The sequence below is a fragment of the Coregonus clupeaformis genome, unplaced genomic scaffold (assembly GCF_020615455.1).
Source record: "Coregonus clupeaformis isolate EN_2021a unplaced genomic scaffold, ASM2061545v1 scaf0038, whole genome shotgun sequence".
Lineage (NCBI taxonomy): Eukaryota > Metazoa > Chordata > Actinopteri > Salmoniformes > Salmonidae > Coregonus > Coregonus clupeaformis.
The window spans coordinates 1,142,797-1,163,972 of NW_025533493.1; the positions used below are offsets into that span (position 1 = coordinate 1,142,797).

The 21,176-nt window shown below is 43.2% G+C and overlaps 1 pseudogene; it reads right to left on the reverse strand.

Annotated features, from left to right (window-relative positions):
- Positions 1–19,982, reverse strand: part of LOC121564187 — a 42,279-nt pseudogene extending 22,297 nt beyond the window's left edge.
- Positions 19,983–21,176: the final 1,194 nt, after the last annotated feature.

The following is a 21,176-nucleotide window of genomic DNA, read 5'->3' on the forward strand; positions in this document are numbered from 1 at the left end:
GCTGTTGGCTGGGCTCCCTGCCTGTGCCATTAAACCCCTACAACTCATCCAGAATGCCGCAGCCCGTCTGGTGTTCAACCTTCCCAAGTTCTCTCACGTCACCCCGCTCCTCCGCACACTCCACTGGCTTCCAGTTGAAGCTCGCATCTGCTACAAGACCATGGTGCTTGCCTACGGAGCTGTGAGGGGAACGGCACCTCCGTATCTTCAGGCTCTGATCAGTCCCTACACCCAAACGAGGGCACTGCATTCATCCACCTCTGGCCTGCTGGCTCCCCTATCTCTGCGGAAGCATAGTTCCCGCTCAGCCCAGTCAAAACTGTTCGCTGCTCTGGCACCCCAATGGTGGAACAAGCTCCCTCACGATGCCAGGACAGCGGAGTCACTCACCACCTTCCGGAGACATTTGAAACCCCACCTATTTAAGGAATACCTGGGATAGGATAAAGTAATCCTTCTACCCCCCCCACAAAAAAAAAAAAACTTTGTAAAGTGGTTATCCCACTGGCTATAAGGTGAATGCACCTATTTGTAAGTCGCTCTGGATAAGAGCGTCTGCTAAATGACGTAAATGTAAATGTGACGAGGGAAGGGTTTCCCACGAAGGCATGCATCTGATTTTGTTGCTATTGAATCTCCTAGGGGGCAAATATTGAAGATTTAGTACAACTGAAACATGCTATTCTTTACATATGATTGTTTGTGTGCGCTAAAGGCATTGATTTGTGGTGTGATGGGATTCACAGCTCTTTGAGATTGGGGAGGGCTCTGATGGCCGTGGGAAACATGGCCAGGTTGTTGTAGTTCAAATCTCTGAGGGTTGAACAAAAAATACATTAATTATTACTGCACAGATACAGGAACTCCCCTCATTCTACTTTCCTGTCAAGAGTTCATGGCTGCAGTGAGGTAAAGTAATGTTTCAGACCCTTGCTCTGTCTCTGTTTGTCAATACTAGATGCCTGGGAACCTATAGGAATTTTCTGAGAACTGCCAGGGATTGATTGGCTCCCAGGCTCAGAGGCCCCCAGGCTGAGGAAGATTTACAGTAGTTCACAACCTGTTCCGTACTGCTGAACATGATTTACAGACGAGTCATAACAGTACAAAGGGGCTTCCTGGAATCATGTGAGGACATGGTCAAACAGTGATGTATGGAGAGAGCCAAACATATCTAAATAGTGCAACAATATAGCAGTCTGGGGCTAATATACATTATATTCAATATTCTGCAGAAATACTACATCAGGATGTGTCGGTGGAACAGTATTTATTTATTTTGTCTTGCAGTTGACTCCTACATCTCATCTCATGCGTGCATGAGTGCTCAAATCAGACCGCAAGTGGTTCTGTGATATAGGGCTTCAATTATGGGCATATCTAGCTAAATCTCAGCTCTTAGCCAGATGCATTTAAATCCCCTCCATTCTAAATACATTTACATTTACATTTTTAGTCATTTAGCAGACGCTCTTATCCAGAGCGACTTACAGTTCGTGAGTGCATACATTTTTATTTTTTTATACTGGAATTGAACCCACAACCCTGGCGTTGCAAATGCCATGCTCTACCAACTGAGCTAGATCCCTGCCGGCCATTCCCTCCCCTACCCTGGACCACGCTGGGCCAATTGTGCGCCGCCCCATGGGTCTCACAAATACAGTAGTAAGTTCTGTAAATATAATGCACATAAACATGTACAACATTAGTTAGTGTGTATCTTTTTTACAGTAACTTGTGGACTACTGCATTATCTAACAACATGACTCTCTCTTTTCTCTGGTCAGTAGAATAATGGGGGTTGTAAGTTGTAGTAGTATAAAGTACTGGTAGCCTGGAGGTTGTTTGGGTATTACCCTGCAAACACTCAGGAAACATGTGGAGCCTAGATTGAGGGTAATTGGTAGAGTGCTGCATCATGCAGCCACACACTAAGATGCACCAGATGAGCACGTCGTCCAGACTGTTTGAACTGCAGTGGTGGCTCACTTTGGGATAACCGTATAGATGTCTTGTAAAGGAACATTCAGAGTTCCGAGTTCTGAAAAGCAATATCCATAGCCTGGCTATCTGAGTGTTTCTGAATTCAACAATGATACGTTGGCTGAAGCAGAGAGGGACTGGCACCCAGGCTATCAAAAACGTAGAAGTGAGTCTCCAGGCTGAGCAGCCCATCAAAACACATCTCCCCCAACAACTGGATCTGGTTGTTATGGAGATGCCTACGAAGAGATGTGAGGAAAGATGTCCAAAAAGTGCAAAGACCCAACAAAGTCTCGCAGGGTTCTATGCAGTGGTAGAAAGGAAGTGGGTATGCATTTGTGCATGTAGTAGGAGCAAAAGAGAGAGAGACATTAGAAAACAATGAAAATGTAAAGACCGAGAGAGTGAGGCTGGCCCTTAAACAAAAAACAGAATCGTATAACAACTGGTCAATCCAACAGTGCTACTCACAGGACCACCAGGCTGGTGAGTTTGGCGAAGGCCTGGTTTGGGATGTGGGTGATACTGTTGAGGGCCAGCATCACTGCCTGCAGGGTGGGCAGGCTGTTCAGGGCATGGACGGGCACCTCTGTGAGGGCATTATCATCCAGCCAAAGGTGGCGCAAGGATGCCAGGCCCCTAAAGGAACCCACAGGCACACGGGTAATGTGGTTGGCATCCAAACGCCTGGCAGAGGGAGAGAGATGCAGAGAGTGTCCCATACAGTCAGAAATTCCTTAAATACATTTAGGAAAATACAGTACTCAATTACATTCAAAGGGCATTTTTAAGAATTCTCATTAATCTGTTCATTTAGATTAATTTCACAAACAAATGAATGCAATATATGGGGGATTGGAAATGATGCAGACAGTTACATTGATAGAAGCCTGAATCTATCTGCAATATTAAAGCTGATCTACCCCCTAAAGAAATACAAATACAAAAAATCTTCTACCACTAATAAATGGTTTGACATGGAGCTGGTATGTCAAGTAAATGAATTTAAACATTTATATTGCAAGGTAGAATACACATTTGCTTGGAAAACACAAAATAAATGTAGACCTTGTGCTTCAATTCATTTAGAATATTCAACAGTATCTCCACACCGGTATTTTTATTCCATGGAGACATCCTCGATCAGGGAGGTCTGTCCATTATTTGGGTATATGGTAGTAATTTCATGTGTTGACATTCGCTGCAGGGACATACTGTAGCTGTCTGACAATGTTCCTGGCACCACCACAAGCAGGCAGTTCGCATGTGGCTGTCCCCTATCTGTCTGTCTGTCTGTCTAACATGTGAACTTCAGATTATTACGTCTAAACAACATGAATGACTGTTTACTCAAGCCAGAGCATTTTAGCAAACAAGTGCCTGATTGAGATGTGGAGGACAGTGGATCAGGTAAACATGTTTAGGGATGCCTCAGGGCTCCATGTAATGACTCCATGTAATTTAAAAACAATGTCTGATTTTTGGTTACGTTGTCATCTCAATGTGTTATTACTGCGCTTTCAATCATTTAAAAGTACATGAAAGTTAAAATGGGAATACAATGTCAGATATTCATACAACAATGTAATGAGAGCACAACCAAACAACCTGGATTGCAGTTGAGATTACATTACAGTTACAATGAGAGCTTCAGTAAGGCCATTCTACTGCCAATGTTTGTCTATTGAGATTGCATGGCGGTGTGCTCGATTTCATACAGGTGTGACTGAAATAGCCGAATCCACTAATTTGAAGGGGTGTCCACATACTTTTGTATGTGTAGTATATTTAATGTATGGCTCATCAGGCTCAGGTAGCATCAGGCTGGAATTTTTGATCAAAGCTCTAATCAAATCCAGACATACTTACCTGCCTACAGTGCATTTGGAAAGTATTCAGACCCCTTGAATTCTTCCACATTTTGTTACGTTACAGCCTTATTCTAAAATGGATGAAATATATATTTTTTCTCATCAATCTACACACAATACCCCATAATGACAAAGCAAAAACAGGTTTATAGAAATGTTTGCAAATTTATATAAAAAAACTGATATCACATTTACATAAGTATTCAGACCCTTTACTCAGTACTTTGTTGAAGCACCTTTGACAGCGATTACAGATTCAAGTCTTCTTGGGTATGACGCTACAAGCTTGGCACACCTGTATTTGGGGAGTTTCTCCCATTCTTCTCTGCAGATCCTCTCAAGCTCTGTCAGGTTGGATGGGAAGCGTCGCTGCACAGCTATTTTCAGGAGTCTCCAGAGATGTTTGATCGGGTTCAAGTCCGGGCTCTGGCTGGGCCATTCAAGTACATTCAGAGACTTGTCCCGAAGCCACTCCTGCATTGTCTTGGCTGTGTGCTTAGGGTCGTTGTCCTGTTGGAAGGTGAACCTTCGCCCCAGTCTGAGGTCCTGAGCACTCTGGAGCAGGTTTTCATCAAGGATCTCTCTGCTCCGTTCATCTTTACCTTGTAGTGTCTTAGAGTCTAGGATTTTGCTGATGTTGCAAATGGTGTAACAGATGAACTTTACTCTACTTTGCTGAAACATCTGGAAAGCATTACTAAAGTTCCTGGAAAAAAGGATATGGGAAGATGTGTGGAAAAGGCCAGGGATTGGATATTAGAATCACGCCATACTATGTCATATATGATATAAATACCATGTCTTGAAGAGAGAAAAGGAGAGAACAGCGAATTACAGAATTGGTTCTTGCTGTTCTTCAGATATCTGCAGGTATCTGTAAATCTGACGCTGAAACTCTTTGTTATAATAAACCTTTATAAACAAAGTACAGTGTCGGCTGACTTCTTATCATCACGGCATTATCAGCAAAGGTTTGTTTTCGACCACCACAACCTCAATCCTGACTAGTCTCCCAGTACCTGCCGCTGAAAAACATCCCCACAGCATGATGCTGCCACCACCATGCTTCACCGTAGGGATGGTGCCAGGTTTCCTCCAGACTTGATGCTTGGCATTCAGGCCAAATAGTTCAATCTTGGTATCATCACACCAGAGAATCTTGTTTCTCATGGTCTGAGAGTCTTTCTTTAGGTGCCTTTTGGCAAACTCCAGCTTCTGTCTGGCCACTCTACCATTAAGGCATGATTGGTGGAGTGCTGCAGAGATGGTTGTCCTTCTGGAAGGTTCTCCCATCTCCACAGAGGAACTCTGGAGCTCTTTCAGCGTGACCATTCGATTCTTTGTCACCTCCCTGACCAAGGACCTTCAATGTTGCAGACATTTTTTGGTACCCTTCCCCAGATCTGTGCCTCGACACAATCCTGTCTCGGAGCTCTACGAACAATTCCTTCAACCTCATTGCTTGGTTTTTGCTCTGACATGCACTGTCAACTGTGGGACCTTATATACCCAGGTATGTGCCTTTCCAAATCATGTCCAATCAATTGAATTGACCACAGGTGGACTCCAATGAAGTTGTAGAAACATCTCAAGGATGATCAATGGAAACAGGATGCACCTGAGCTCAATTTCGAGTCTCATAGCAAAGGGTCTGAATACTTATGTAAATAAGGTATTTCAGTTTTGTATTAATAAATGTGCAAACATTTCTAAAAACCTGTTTTTGCTTTGTCATTATGGTGTATTGTGTGTAGATTTATGAGAAGAAGAAAAAAATCCATTTTAGAATAAGGCTGTAACGTAACAAAATGTGGAAAACGTCAAGGGGTCTGAATACTTTCCGAATGCACTGTAGCTGACAAAATCACAGACAGACAGACAGACAGACAGAAAATGTGTGAGTGAGATGGTAATGGTAAAGATTTTCAGTTTTAAATTATGACCGACCATAGTTCTCTGAAACAATAGAAGCTTTCTTTGTGTACAACAGCCAGAAGGTCTCTTTGAATGCTGTTTCTGTTGTGTTGTTGGTTTGTGAAGGTTGTTGTAGTGGAGTGACAGCCTTAGTTTCTTTTTTTTTTTTTATTGTGTGAAAGCAGATTATTTTATTTTGTAAAGCAGAAGACAGTTAGTCTGGCTAACACCTAACTCTTGAAGTCCTCCTGACTTCAGAGTCTGGAATGTCTCTTTGATGTTGTCGGCACAATGCGTTGATAATGAAGGGGTTGTGCTTTTACCTGTTGGTTCTCCTCTGTGTCTTTCTCACTCAACCCACACACAGCCCATGAGTGCTGCCCCCTTCCATTACAATGGTTAGACTTTCAAATTCAAACAACGAGAGGTCTCAACCCTGAGGAAAAAAAACATTTGAGAGAACCAATCAAACCCGTCTCTCAATTTCTGAGTGAATATTGCATTAACAAACGGCCTCCTTTCCAGACCAGTGTGTCACAGCTCTCCCTGCACTGTGGGTCACGTGGGTTGCGTCAGCCAGGCTAGAAGACAATATCAATGCAGAAGTCACTACTGCAGTGCTGGGTGTCTGTGGGTTGTTGCTGTTCAGTTCAGATATTTAAGAGCATTATCAATGTTTCCCCTATATTAATTTACTGTAGCAGTGGCAACAAACTCTCACAGACGTAACTGTTCACTTATACGTTCTCTTCAAATTAGATACAAAAAAAACAAAAATTGTGGGCTTTCTAACAACAGTTGTTGCTGTGTCAATGAGTGAAGGTCCAGGACAGGTTAGTCCTTTATGTGTCAATGACGTGAAGGTTGAAGGTACGGTAGGTTGAGGCTGATGGGAGGATGTGGAAGAAGGAAGGAGGAGATGTCCTGCTCAGAGAGAGAGAGCGAGAGAGAGCTCTCCCCTTCCTCATCCTTTTCCTCCTCCCCTTCGCACTCCCCTGACTAGCAGTGGCTCGTGGACCAAAAAGTAAATGTTATGCCCTGATTCACACCCCTTGACTTGTTCCTCATTTTATTGTGCTACAGATTGAATTTCAAATGGATTAAATTGAGTTTTTTTGTCACTGGCCTACACACAATACCCCATAATGTGAAAGTGGAATTATGTTTTTCAAAATGTTTATGTTTTTCAAAATGTTTGTCCAGGGCTACAACGAAAATGTATACTGTTGGGGGTACTCGAGGACCAGGGTTGGGAAACACTGGACTAAACTGAGCTGCATGCATACCTGCAAACAGACTAACTATTCACTTATAAGTTATCTTAAAATTAGATACAAAAAACTCAACAACTGTGGGCTTTCTAACAACAGTTGTTGCTGTGCCAATGAGTGAAGGTCCAGGACAGGTTAGTGCTTCATGTGTCAATGACATGTGAAGGTTGAAAGTACGGTTGGTGGAGGCTGACAGGAGGATGTGGATGAAGGGTGGAGGAAATGTCCTGCTCAGAGAGAGCGCTCCCCCTCATCCTTCTCCTCCTCCCCTCCACTCTCCCCTGACTAGCACAGGATGTCAGGGAGGGGGTAGAGTGTTCCGCAGGGGAAAGGGACGAGACGGGAGGTCAGGAGAGAGAGGGTTGATTTAGGACCCACTCCTACTGGAGATAAGAGCAGGAAAAAAAGTGCTGAGCCTGAGCGAAGGCCCCAAAACTCTGCTGACCCAGGAGATTCTCTGGGGCTCTACAAACAAGTGTTGTAGCCCTTTTCTGAGTTTCTCTCTCTCTTTCACTCTCTCTCTACCACTAGCCAGTCCGTTCCATTCACTATTACCCATTCACAATCAATTATTTTGTGACATGAATGTAAACAAAATATGGAAGCATATGACTTACTAACTTACACCTTCCTATGGCCCTAAAATCATGGGCTCCATCTTCTTTATGCAGTTTGGTGTTGTGTTCTCACCCAATGTTGCAACTGCCTTGTATTTTGAGGCTCATATGCCAATGGTAATATGTGTTTGTTTGTGTTTGTGTGCAGGGCTGGCATGATTCATGTCTGTGAAGCCATGACTCACTGGGTACAAACTGATTGAATCAACGTTGTTTCAATGTAATTTGTCAGCATATTGTGATGTGGAATCTACATGGAAAATACATTGGCTTTTTTTTAAAAGTCATCAATGTAAACTGTTGTTTTGAGGGTGAAACTTCAACCACAGGATTATGTCATGGTAACCAATTTCCAACATCGACAAACCTTGTATAAAATATGTTGAATTTGCACCTTTGGAACAACGTCAGATTTTCAACGTTATATCCACTATCAGAAAAAAACAATAGGCTGGGCAGCACCTCCTACTGGAGAGTTGATCTATCTACAGCTATCCCTTTGGTCTCCCATCCAGGGTTTTAACCAAGCCCAGCCCTACTTATCTTTGATATTTGTCACTGACTACTACGAATGTGCTATCGTGAGAATAATCTCCACTTAATAACTAAATAGATTCACTGTTGCTATCGAAGTCATTCCAAAGGGTAGGTTTAACAGAGCAAATGAAATATAAGTCATATATCATCAATGATAATATTTAGGCCTATATAGCATTTGTCAAGTCATTAACCTCTTAAGGATCGGACCCTTTTTTTCAATTGTCGCCTAAAATGACATACCAAAATCTAACTGCCTGTAGCTCAGGACTTGAAGCAAAGATATGCATATACTTGGTATCATTTGAAAGAAAACACTTTGAAGTTTGTGGAAATGTGAAATTAATGTAGGAGAATGTAAGACATTAGATCGGGTAAAAGATAATACAAACAAAAAAACATGCGTTTTTCTATTTTTTTGTTTGTTGCATCATCTTTGAAATGCAAGAGAAAAGCCAGACAGTGATGTAGGAATGTAGGTGTAATTTAGATTTTGTCCACAAGATGGCAGCATTATGTGTGCAAAGTTTCAGACTGATCCAATGAAGAATTACATCACTACACAATATTTTGTATCAAGTCTGCCAGGAGTTTCCCCAAATGTTCCGAATTGGTCAATTTATACATTTTCAAGTATATAACTATAGAGAACATACAAAAATGCTATGGTAATAAAACATTTTTTTCGCTGTAATAGCTACAGTAAATTGGACACTGCAGTTAGATTAACAAGAATTTAAGCTTTCTGCCCATATAAGACATGTCTATGTCCCGGAAAGTTGCCGTTGATTACAATGCCATTTTAGTCACATATCGCATATTGTGCAGCAACCATCCCAGTATAGGGACACCGATCCCGTAGAGGTTAACTGCTATTGTTTCAATTCAACCCAGGATTGAACTAAAAATAGACAATACATACAGTTGAAGTCAAAGTTTACATACACTTAGGTTGGAGTCATTAAAACTTGTTTTTCAACCACTCCACACATTTCTTGTTAACAAACTATACTTTTGGCAAGTCAGTTAGGACATCTACTTTGTGCATGACACAAGTAATTTTTCCAACAATTGTTTACAGACAGATTATTTCACTTATAATTCACAGTATCACAATTCCAGTGGGTCAGAAGATTACATACATTAAGTTGACTGTGCCTTTAAACAGGTTGGAAAATTCCAGCAATTATGTCATGGCTTTAGAAGCTAATTGACATCCTTTGATTCAATTGGAGGTGTGCCTGTGGATGTATTTCAAGGCCTAACTTCAAACTCAGTGCCTCTTTGCTTGACATCATGGGAAAATCAAAAGAAATCAGCCAAGACCTCAGAAAAACAATTGTAGACCTCCACAAGTCTGGTTCATCCTTGGGAGCAATTTTCAAACGCCTGAAGGTACCACGTTCATCTGTACAAACAATAGTACGCAAGTATAAACACTATGGGACCACGCAGCCGTCATACCGCTCTGGAAGGAGCCGCGTTCTGTCTCCTAGAGATGAACATACTTCGGTGCGAAAAGTGCAAATCAATCCCAGAACAACATCAAAGGACCTTGTGAAGATGCTGGAGGAAACGGGTACAAAAGTATTTATATCCACAGTAAAACGAGTCCTATACCGACATAACTTGAAAGGCCGCTCAGCAAGGAAGAAGCCACTGCTCCAAAACTGCCATAAAAAAGCCAGACTACGGTTTGCAACTGCACATGGGGACAAAGATTGTACTTTTTGGAGAAATGTCCTCTGGTCTGATGAAACAAAAATAGAAATGTTTGGCCATAATGACCATTGTTATGTTTGGAGGAAAAAGGGGGTAGCTTGCAGGCCAAAGAACACCATCCAAACCGTGAAGCACGGAGGTGGCAGCATTAAATCAAATCAAATCCAATTTTATTTGCCACATGCGCTGAATAGGTGTAGACATTACAGTGAAATGCTTACTTACAAGCCCTTAACCAACAATGCAGTAAAATAAAATAGCAGTAAAATAAAGCAGCAGCAGTAAAATAAAATAACAGACTATATACAGGGGGGTACCGTACCATCTGGGGGCGGCCCGTCAGGAAGTCCAGGATCCAGTTGCAGATGGAGGTGTTTAGTCCCAGGATCCTTAGCTTAGTGATGAGCTACACTATGGTGTTGAATGCGAGCTGTAGTCAATGAACAGCATTCTCACGTAGGTGTTCCTCTTCTCCAGGTGGGAAAGGGCAGTGTGGAGTGCAATAGAGATTGCATCATCTGTGGATCTGTTGGGGCGGTATGCAAATTGGAGTCGGTCTAGGGTTTCTGGGATAATGGTGTTGATGTGAGCCATGACCAGCCTTTCAAAGCACTTCATGGCTACAGACGTGAGTGCTACGGGTCGGTAGTCATTTAGGCAGGTTATCTCAGTGTCCTTGGGCACAGAGACTATGGTGGTCTGCTTGTTGGTATTACAGACTCAGTCAGTGACATGTTGAAAATGTCAGTGAAGACACTTGCAAGTTGGTCAGCACATGCTCAGAGTACACGTCCTGGTAATCCGTCTGGCCCTGCGGCCTTGTGAATGTTGACCTGCTTAAAAGTCTTACTCACATTGGCTACGGAGAGCGTGATCACATAGTCATCCGGAACAGCTGGTGCTCTCATGCATGCTTCAGTGTTGCTTGCCTCGAAGCGAGCATAGAAGTGATTTAGCTCGTCTGGTAGGCTTGTGTCACTGGGCAGCTCGCGGCTGTGCTTCCTTTTGCAGTCTGTAATAGTTTTCAAGCCCTGCCACATCCTACGAGTGTCAGAGCCAGTACGATTCAATCATAGTCCGGTTTTGACTCTTTGCCTGTTTGATGGTTCGTCAGCGGGCATAGCGGGATTTCTTATAAGTGTTCATGTTAGAGTCCCGCTCCTTGAAAGAGGCATCTCTACCCTTTAGCTCAGTGCGGATGTTGCCTGTAATCCATGGCTTCTGGTTGGGGTATGTACGTACGGTCACTGTGGGGACGACGTCATCGATGCGCTTATTGATGAAGCCAGTGACTGATGTGGTGTACTCCTCAATGCTATCTGAAGAATCCCGGAACATATTCCAGTCTGTGCTAGCAAAACAGTCCTGTAGCTTAGCATCTGCATCATCTGACCACTTTTTTATTAACCGAGTCACTGATGCTTCCTGCTTTAGTTTTTGCTTATAAGCAGGAATCAGTAGGATAGAGTTATGGTAAGATTTGCCAAATGGAGGGCGAGGGAGAGCTTTGTATGCATCTCTGTGTGTGGTGTAAAGGTGGTCTAGAGTTTTTTTTCCCTCTGGTTGCACATTTTAACATGCTGGTAGAAATTAGGTAGAACGGATTTAAGTTTCCCTGCATTAAAGTCCCCGGCCACTAGGAGCGCTGCCTCTGGATGAGTGTTTTCCTGTTTACTTATTTTTCTTTATTTTTACTAGTTTCTACATTGTAGAATAATAGTGAAGACATCAAAACTATAAAATAACACATATGGAATCATGTAGTAACCAAAAAAAGTGTTAAACAAATCCAAATATATTTTATATTTAAGATTCTTCAAATAGCCACCCTTTGCCTTGATGACGGCTTTGCACACTCTTGGCATTCTCTCAACCAGCTTCATGAGGTAGTCACCTGGAATGCATTTCAATTAACAGGTGTGCCTTGTTAAAAGTTAACCATCCCATCTGGTTTATGGCCTTCTTAAAAGTGAATTTGTGGAATTTCTTCCCTTCTTAATGCGTTTGAGCCAATCAGTTGTGTTGTGACAAGGTAGGCAGTGGCGGTTTTACACGGAGGCCGGGGGAGGCCCGTGCCTCCCTGGAAATGTCCCTGGCCACCCCTGTGGCCCCCCCGTGCTGACCAAATAAAAAATTATGAATTTATAACTATTTTACACGCGAGCGCCAAAAGCGGAACTAATGCAACGCTCTACACGGCAACGTTCTACACGGGTAAATTAGAGTGGCGCACCCAAAAACTGTATCCTGCCATCTGCCTGCCTGCCACGTGTGGTGCTGCTTCGGTGAATGAGAGCTCAGCAACTACTATTTGCGAGAGGAGCTACGATTTGCAGGAGTCGAAGGTAAGCAAAACGATTTAATATCATAAGTGACTTGTTGTTCTTGCACATAGCCTACATGTTCCTTTTGTTCCTCACACATAAATCAAATCAAGTTTTTAAATGTCTGGTCTCGATTTGTTTAGAAATGTAATCATATCTAAGCAAACTCATCGAAGCAGAAGCAAATATCCAAATGTTAGTAGGCTATCCTTGCTAGGTCTACACAATGTTGTGATGTTAACCACGTAACTTCATCCGTCTTGGCTGTTGCATCGCGATAACAAATACATTTTTAGTAAAGTAATCAACAGGTTATCTGCCAGTGTTAAGTAGGGAGGGATGGTTAGGTAACAAAATGTAATGCAAGCCCCTACGTTTTTTCTTCTTCTAATAGTTATCATGAAACGAGGAAGGGACATAAAGTCATTTTTTGCCCCAGCAAACAAAAAAGTGAGAGAAACAAATCGAGGTTTTGAGAAAGTTGAGGAAGAGGGAGAGCCAGCATGTGATGAAAGTGAGGGGTCTGACAAAGAGAGGGAAATTCCAGAGGGTGAGGAGGATGAAGAAGAGGGTGAGGAGGATGAAGAAGAGGGTGAGGAGAATGAAGAAGAGGGCGAGGAGAATGAAGAAGAGGGTGAGAAGCATGAAGAAGAAAGCATACAGGGACAGAGAGATGAACAGCCAGAGGGACAGCAAGTGGATCCATGTGGATCAAGTACTGCACCATCAGGTTTGTGATGAGGAAGGTTCTTACTATTTGCAAAGCAATGCAATTACAATGTAATGGTAGGCCTGCTGGGTGTCCTTAAAATGCTGCTTTCTGCTGTTAATTCTTTTTTGTGTCAATATGGCTCTGTTTTTTTTAAGTAAATACTTTGCCTACATTTTGAAATACATGCAGATATACAGTAAATAAATGTTGTAGTTGTGCCCTATGTTTACTGTCCATCTTCTTCAGATATCAGCAAGTCTAAGTATGACGTACCAGTACAGCCGAACTTGAAGATATTCCCAACCACACTGATGGGGGACAGAAGACGAAGCTTCAGACCAAACTGGTACACTACTCATCCATGGCTTGAGTATTCTGTAATGACGGACTCTACATGTTGCTATGCATGTAGACATTTTAGCACACCAAATGCCCCAGACACCGTTTTTGTTTCAACACCTGGTTTTACAAACTGGAAAAAGGCAACTATGAGAAATGCAGGGTTTTCACTACATGCAAAGTCTGAACGACACAAGTGTGCAATGATCGCATGGAGGGATTATCAAAGAGCTGTTAGAACTGACGCAACACTAACAGATCTCCTTGACAAAGAACACACTAAACAAGTACAAGAAAATCAGGCATACATTAAAACAGTTGGGGAAGTGCTGTTGCTTACAGCTACACAAAACATAGCACAAAGAGGACATGATGAATCTGAAGGGTCCACTAACAAAGGAAACTTTAGGGAAATTCTTAACACAGTTGCTAACCACGACCAACTTGTTAAGAGAAGATTAACTTCCATTCACAATGCAAAGTACACAAGCAAGATCATCCAGAATGAGGTTTTGGGTTGTTTGGCAGAAATGGTTCGGTCTGAAATCATAGAAGAAGTGAAGAAAAGTGAGGTTTTTAGCGTCATGGCAGATGAAACAAAGGATATTTCAAAAAAAGAACAGATGTCCTTCACACTCAGGTACTATTACAATGGGGCCATTAAGGAGAGTTTTCTCCATTTTGAATCTGCAGAGAGGTTAGATGCAGCAGGGCTTACTGGAAAAATAGTACACTTACTGGAACGTTATGGCCTGGACTACAAAAATAACCTCGTAGGCCAAGCGTACGATGGCGCTGCCGTTATGAGCGGTAAGCATTCAGGGGTTCAGGCAAGGATCAAAGAACAGGCTAAATTTGCCTTCTACGTCCATTGTAGTGCTCATTGTCTGAATTTAGTGTTAGTTGATGTAGTCAAAAGTGTCCCAGAAACGGAGGAGTTTTTTTCTTTGTTACAGAGTCTTTATATGTTTACTTCTTCCTCATATGTGCACCCAAAATGGCTGTCTCTCCAAAGAGAAATGTATGGCAGAACCAGAGAGCTGCAACGTTTAAGCGACACACGTTGGTCATGCCGATTTCTAGCCCTACGTAATATCATGGACACTCTACCTGCCCTTAAACGACTACTGCAAGAGATTGCTCAAGAACGTCATGGTGAAAGAACTGTTGAGGCCCGAGGTCTTCTTGCTCAAATTGACCTAGAATTTGTTGTGCATCTTGTTACTCTGCGTAAGTTGTTTGGGGAGACAAAGCTATTGTCTGACATGTTACAGTCACAAACTGTTGATCTGTCAAGTGCTGTTGACTTAGTAAATGCTTTAGTCCTGACATTGAAAGACCACAGGCAGGAGTCTTTCTTTGATGAGTTGTGGGATGAAGCATTGAATATTTGTGAGCAGTGTGATTCTGCAACAAGGTCAGTGGCGAAACGTCAGAAAATGCTGAGCTCTAGACTCAGTGGCTACTGCACGCTAAGCACTGTTGGTCAGAGGGAGGTAGAACGTGACAAAGATATGTTTCTCACATCATTTTTCTATCCTGTAATTGACAGCATGCTCAATGAGTTGAACAGACGTTTCTCCAATACAAACTGTGAGCTCATGAGAAGCATACAGTCTCTCAGTCCCCAGAGTGATACCTTTTTAAAGGAGAGCAATGTTTTTTCATTTGGCCGTTTGTATAATGCAGACATTGATGATTTAGGGCATGAGCTCCATCAATTTAAGAGAGTTTTGGACAGAAAAATACAGAGTGGTGAAGTCAAAAAGCCATGCAGTACAGTTGAGCTGGTTTGTTTTATTGAGCCATACAGGGAAGTTTTCTTTGAGCTCTTTAGACTGTGCAAGATTGCTGTAACCCTTCCTGTAAGCTCAGCCTCTTGCGAACGCAGTTTCTCCACACTGAAACTGATAAAAACCTTCCTGCGGTCCACCACTAGTGATGAGAGACTCAGTGATCTTGGTGTCCTGAGCATAGAGTCCAGAAGGGCCAAGGCTCTGGATCTTGATGTATTTGTGGACCGTTTTGCCAGACAGCACAACCGCCGTATCCTGTTGCTGTAGTGTATCTATATGATATATACGCTAGTAGCGTATGAGTGCCGCTGTGAGGAAAAAGAGATATAATGAACAATAAAACAACAAGCTTGAGCTTCTTAAGACACGGTGGGTTTATCTGTTCTCAATACCACCGGTAAAATGAATGGAGTTAGTCTGGTGTCCACATGAAGTTACATGTGTAGACAAAGAGTCTGGTGTCCATATGAAGTTACATGTGTAAACAGAGACGGTCTGGGGTCCATATGAAGTTAGATGTGTAGACAAAGACAGTCTGGTGTCCACATGAAGTTACATGTGTCTACTTAGATGAACCCACCGTGTCTTAAGAAGCTGAAGCTTGTTTTATTTTTCATTTTACATCATCTATCTTTTTTTCCTCACAGTACCAGTAGTTCCACACACTACTAGAGTGTATGTATGTTTGTATGTATGTATATATATCCCACCAATCCTCTCTCAAGAGGTTTTCAAAAAGGGGCAAACTCATGTCTCAAGACCTGCTTCTGTTGGTTCCCCTCTCCTGCCTGTAACTTTCCATCCACATCCCCAAAGTTTTGTGGCCCATTATGACATCACTCCATTAAGTGATTGCTGCATGTACTGCTCTAAGGAAACACTTCTCTCTCTCTCTCTCTCTCTCTCTCTCTCTCTCTCTCTCTCGATAGATAGATAGATAGAGTTTATGATTTTATTCTTTTGAATTATCTCTGCCAAACATCTATGTACTACAAATCTTCAAGCTCCACAGATGTTTTATGGCATCCACTAAACCTCTTTAGATATTTGTAAATTATACAGTGTGATACCTTTCAACAAAAGTTTATTTTATTTTTTACCAACTATGATTTTTCCTTTTGAAAACAAGCAAAGCAAGAAAAAAAAGAAACAAAATCACTCCAATCATTGCACACTTGTGTCGTTCAGACTTTGCAGGTCCAGCTTTGACATGATGATCTAACTAACACTAAAATTGTAACTAATATTGTAACTGAAATATGTATGATCCTATGATGAGCGATTGCTTACTTCCCTTTCACTCTTAAAAAATTACTGAAAAAAAATGTGTATAAAAAGGTATATGTAGTATATGTTTGTTTAGTGAGCATTCATGCTGTCATTTTTTCCTAATGTGAACTATGGTGGAAATGTGCTGTCCTAAATGGACTTGCCCATATATGTTGTAAAGCCTTTTTTGTACACCTGCTCATCAACTGACAGTGAAGTACACAAAGACACAGACACACACACACACACACACAGACACCTGTAATATTCTTGTTTTCATGTTGTTGCTGATATCCATCAGTGTTGTTCATATTGCTACATTGTGTTGACATGATTGTTGCTTTTAAACGAATGTTAACTTAATGTTTATTGTCTGCATCCTATTGGACTACTGGATGTTAATGTGTAACACGTTTCCCTGTTTATGTGCTTTAGCAATACTGTATGTCAATATGGTCATGCTAGTAAAGCCTCTTTGAATTGAATTTATTTTCTGATTTGGTTTATTTTACCTAAATGGATACAGGGTAGTGTGTTTTGTTTATAAATCACTCAGAAAGTTTTCATTCTTAAAACAAAATGTGGAATCAACTGTCCACAGTAGTGGGGCTTCCATAAATAGGAAATGGCACATTGTTGTACCCTTTGTTGTATCCTGGAGTTTTGTTCACATTGAATATGAACCCTGTATTTGTACCCTGTACTTTTTTTTATTTTTTATTTTTTTAATTTTTTCATTTTTATGGCACTATCTCTCTTGCATCTGCACTCTTGTACAAAATACGTGTTATAATAAATGTCATATGATTTGAAAGTAAAATAAAGTTTATAATCTTTGAATATCATGTGTTGCCAGTTTTTTTATGTGTGCCCCCCTGATTAAACACTGGCCCCTCCTTGGCCCCCCTAGTAAAATGTGTCTAGAACCGCCACTGAAGGTAGGTATACAGAAGATAGCCCTATTTTGTAAAATACCAAGTCCATATTATGGCAAGAACAACTCAAATAAGCAAAGAGAAACAACAGTCCATCATTACTTTAAGACATATGGAACATTTCAAGAACTTTGAAAGTTTCTTCAAGTGCAGTCGCATGAGGTAGTCACCTGGAATGCTTTCCCAACAGTCTTGAAGGTGTTCCCACATATGCTGAGCACTTGTTGTCTGCTTTTCCTTCACTCTGCGGTCCAACTCATCCAAAACCATCTCAATTGGGTTGAGGTTGGGTGATTGTGGACGCCAGCCAACCTGACACAACCAAATAGCAACATTTAAAAGAGATCTAATGCTTGGATAGTTTCATCTGAGCCACTGGCTTAATTATATTCTTTAACTTTAATTTGTGGTTTAGTTGGAGATGTGAATCCCAGCATATCATTCTTTTGTTAACTTTTCGACAAGTTAAAGTGCTATTTACTGTATTGCAAAAGTGATTTTGAATTGTGTTAGGTTGTCAACACAACCTAATATCAACATTTGAAGGAGATGTATCTTCTGTGCCATTAACTTAATCTGGCTTTAATTCCAATTTGTCCCATCCAGGGTTTTAACCAAGCCCAGCCCTGCTTAGCGTTGATATTTGTCACTGACTACTACCAATGTGCTATTGTGAGAATGATTATTGAGAGATCTCCACTTAATAACTAAGGACATTCACTGTTGCTATCGAAGTGATTCCAAAGGGTAGGTTTGTAATGGAGTGCTGAATCAGATGACCTGGCCTCCACATCCAGCCAACCTGACACAACTGTGGGAAACATTGGAGGCCAGCATCCCCGTAGAATTGAGGCTGTTCTAAGGTTAAAAAAAAGTGGGGGTGCAACTCAATATTAGGAAGGTGTTCCTAATGTTTGGAATACCCAGTGTATATATACAGTGCATTTGGAAAGTATTCAGACCCCTGGACTTTTTCCACATTTTGTTACGTTACAGCCTTATTCTAAAATTGATTTTATTTTTTATTATTCCCCCCTCATCAATCTAAACACAATACCCCGTAATGACAAAACAAAAACAGGTTTTTAGAAATGTTTGCAAATGTATATAAAAAACCCTGAAATATCACATTTACATGAGTATTCAGAGATATTACTCAGTACTTTGTTGAAACACCTTTGGCAGCGATAACAGCCTTGTGTCTTCTTGGGTATGACGCTACAAGCTTGGCACACCTGTATTTGGGGAGTTTCTCCCATTCTTCTCTGCAGATCCTCTCAAGCTCTGTCAGGTTGGATGGGAAGCGTCGCTACACAGCTATTTTCAGGTCTCTCCAGAGATGTTCGATTGGGTTCAAGTCCGGGCTCTGGCTGGGCCACTCAAGGACATTCAGAGACTTGTCCCGAAGCCACTCCTGCGTTGTCTTGGCTGTGTGCTTAGGGTCGTTGTCCTGTTGGAAGGTGAACATTCGCCCCAGTCTGAGGTACTGAGTGCTCTGGAGCAGCTTTTCATCAAGGATCTCTCTGTACTTTGCTCTGTTCACCTTTCCCTTGATCCTGACTAGTCTCCCAGTCCCTGCCGCTGAAAAACATCCACACAGCATGATGCTCCCACCCCCATGCTTCACCATAGGGATGGTGCCAGGTTTCCTCCAGATGTGACGCTTGGCATTCAGGCCAAAGAGTTCAATCTTGGTTTCGTCAGACCAGAGAATCTTGTTTCTCATGGTCTTAGAGTTCATTAGGTGACTTTTGGCAAACTCCAAGCGGGTTGTCATGTGCCTTTTACTGAGGAGTGGCTTCCGTCTGGCCACTCTACCATAAAGGCCCGATTGGTGCAGTGCTGAAGAGATGGTTGTCCTTCTGGAAGGTTCTCACATATCCACAGAGGAACTCTGGAGCTCTATCAGAGTGACCATCGGGTTCTTGGTCACCTCCCTGACCAAGGCCCTTCTCCCCCAAGACCAGTCCCCCAGCCTACGCAGCAGTCCGCTCAGGTCAGCGATGCCCAACTGTCCCTCCCGGACAATTATGATGGGACTCCATCCAAATGCTGTGGCTTCCTACTCCAGTGCTCCCTCTATTTTTCTCATCAGTCGGCAGCCCCCACCACCGAGAGGTTGCATCGGTAATTTCCCTGCTGACCTGGTGTGCGTTGGAGTGGGCTATGGCCTTCTGGGAGAGAGGAGAGGAAGAGCTGGTTTCCTGCGAGGGGTTCATGGCTCTGTTTAGGGCGGTCTTTGACCATTCACCGGATGGCAGATAGGGAGGTGAGCAACTACTCCAACTCCGGCAGGGTGCCCAGACCACTGCAGAGTACGCCCTCACCTTCTAGACCTCGGCAGCCTCCAGTGGAGGGAATGTGCCGGCGCTCCACACCCTATTCCGAAGAGGGCTGCGTGAGGAGGTCCAGACGGAGTTGGAGTGCCGAGAGAGAACCTTTCCCTGGACGCGCTCATCGTGATGGCCATCCGTCTGGACAACCTTCTTCGGGAGCGCAGGCGCTCCCCTCACCCCTCGCCCTCCTCCTTTGGCTGTCCTGGGGCAGAGCCTGAACCCATGGAGATAAGGGTCAGCGACATCGCTGGAGACAGCTGGGTCTGTGTCCCTATTGCGGCCAGGAGGGGCACCGGCTCCAGCGGTGTCCCGTGCGTCCCAACCTGAAGTCCACTGGGGCAGAGGGACGGCCCCATGATCATCTTTCTCCCAGGGTAGGCATGACTATTCCTTCATCATCATTTTCCGCCAAACACTTCCTTGTTTCCATTTCACTTGCTAGCTGTCACTCAGGTGTTGTCAATACAGCTCTAGTGGACTCTGGTGCCGCGGGGAATTTTATCGACCAGGCCCTCGTCTCCTCCCTGAACATCACTCTCCTTTTCCAGTCCAAGCCCTGGATAAACAACCATTGGGATCCGCCACTATCACGCACATCACAGTACTACTCACCCTCACCGTGGGACCCATGTACCAAGAAAGCCTTCCCTTCCTCAACATTACTGCTCCTGAACACAAAGTAATCCTCTGCCTTCCGTGGCTCCAATGTCATGACCCCACCATCACCGCCTGGGCACCCGGATGTCGGAAGGTTCCACGTTGGTTGAGAGTCCTGTGAGTGCCCTCCAGCCCATCATTCCATCCTCCCATATCATTGGCTGAGGCCGGTACCCGGATGTGAGGCTGACCGTGACCCCCAACAGGAGATGGTGGGGCCATGAAGGCTCTCCCTACCTGTGACGTGAACTGGGGGCTACGGTCAGAGATTATGTCCTCTGGAAGGCCATAGTGCCGGAAGACCTGCTGGAACAGTACCTCAGCGACCTGAAGAGTGGTAGGGAGACCAGAGAGGTGGATAAAATGGCAGGATTTAGAGAATCTGTCCATAACAACCATAATAGTGGTGAAACCATCAGATGGAGGGAGATCAGTAACAAAAAATCTATGGACAGATGGGACCAAGGCCACTGAGGCACAGGAAAGGGGAGGAGTTTCCCTGCTTGAGTGTGCCGGGGAGATTTTGTTTGGACACATACGGAGCATGAATTGACATAGCGGGCGACGTCCTGTGCCAAGGTATCACCCGCACTATTCAATCCATCTAATTGCTTTGCCAATTTTTTTGCAGTATTACTTTAGTGCCTTGTTGCAAACAGGATGCATGTTTTGAAATATTTTTATTCTATACAGGCTTCCTTCTTTTCACTTTGTCTCCCGAGTGGTGCAGTGGTCTAAGGCACTGCACCTGGGTGTCCAGCGGCGAGGGATGTGTGCGCCCAGGTCAACAGCCGATCCCTCACCTCAGAGGGGATGTAGATGCGCTCAGGAGGGCAGGTAGCAGGCGCGGGTTCCCTCTCTAGAGCCGGGCGGATGTCCACATCTATGTCACA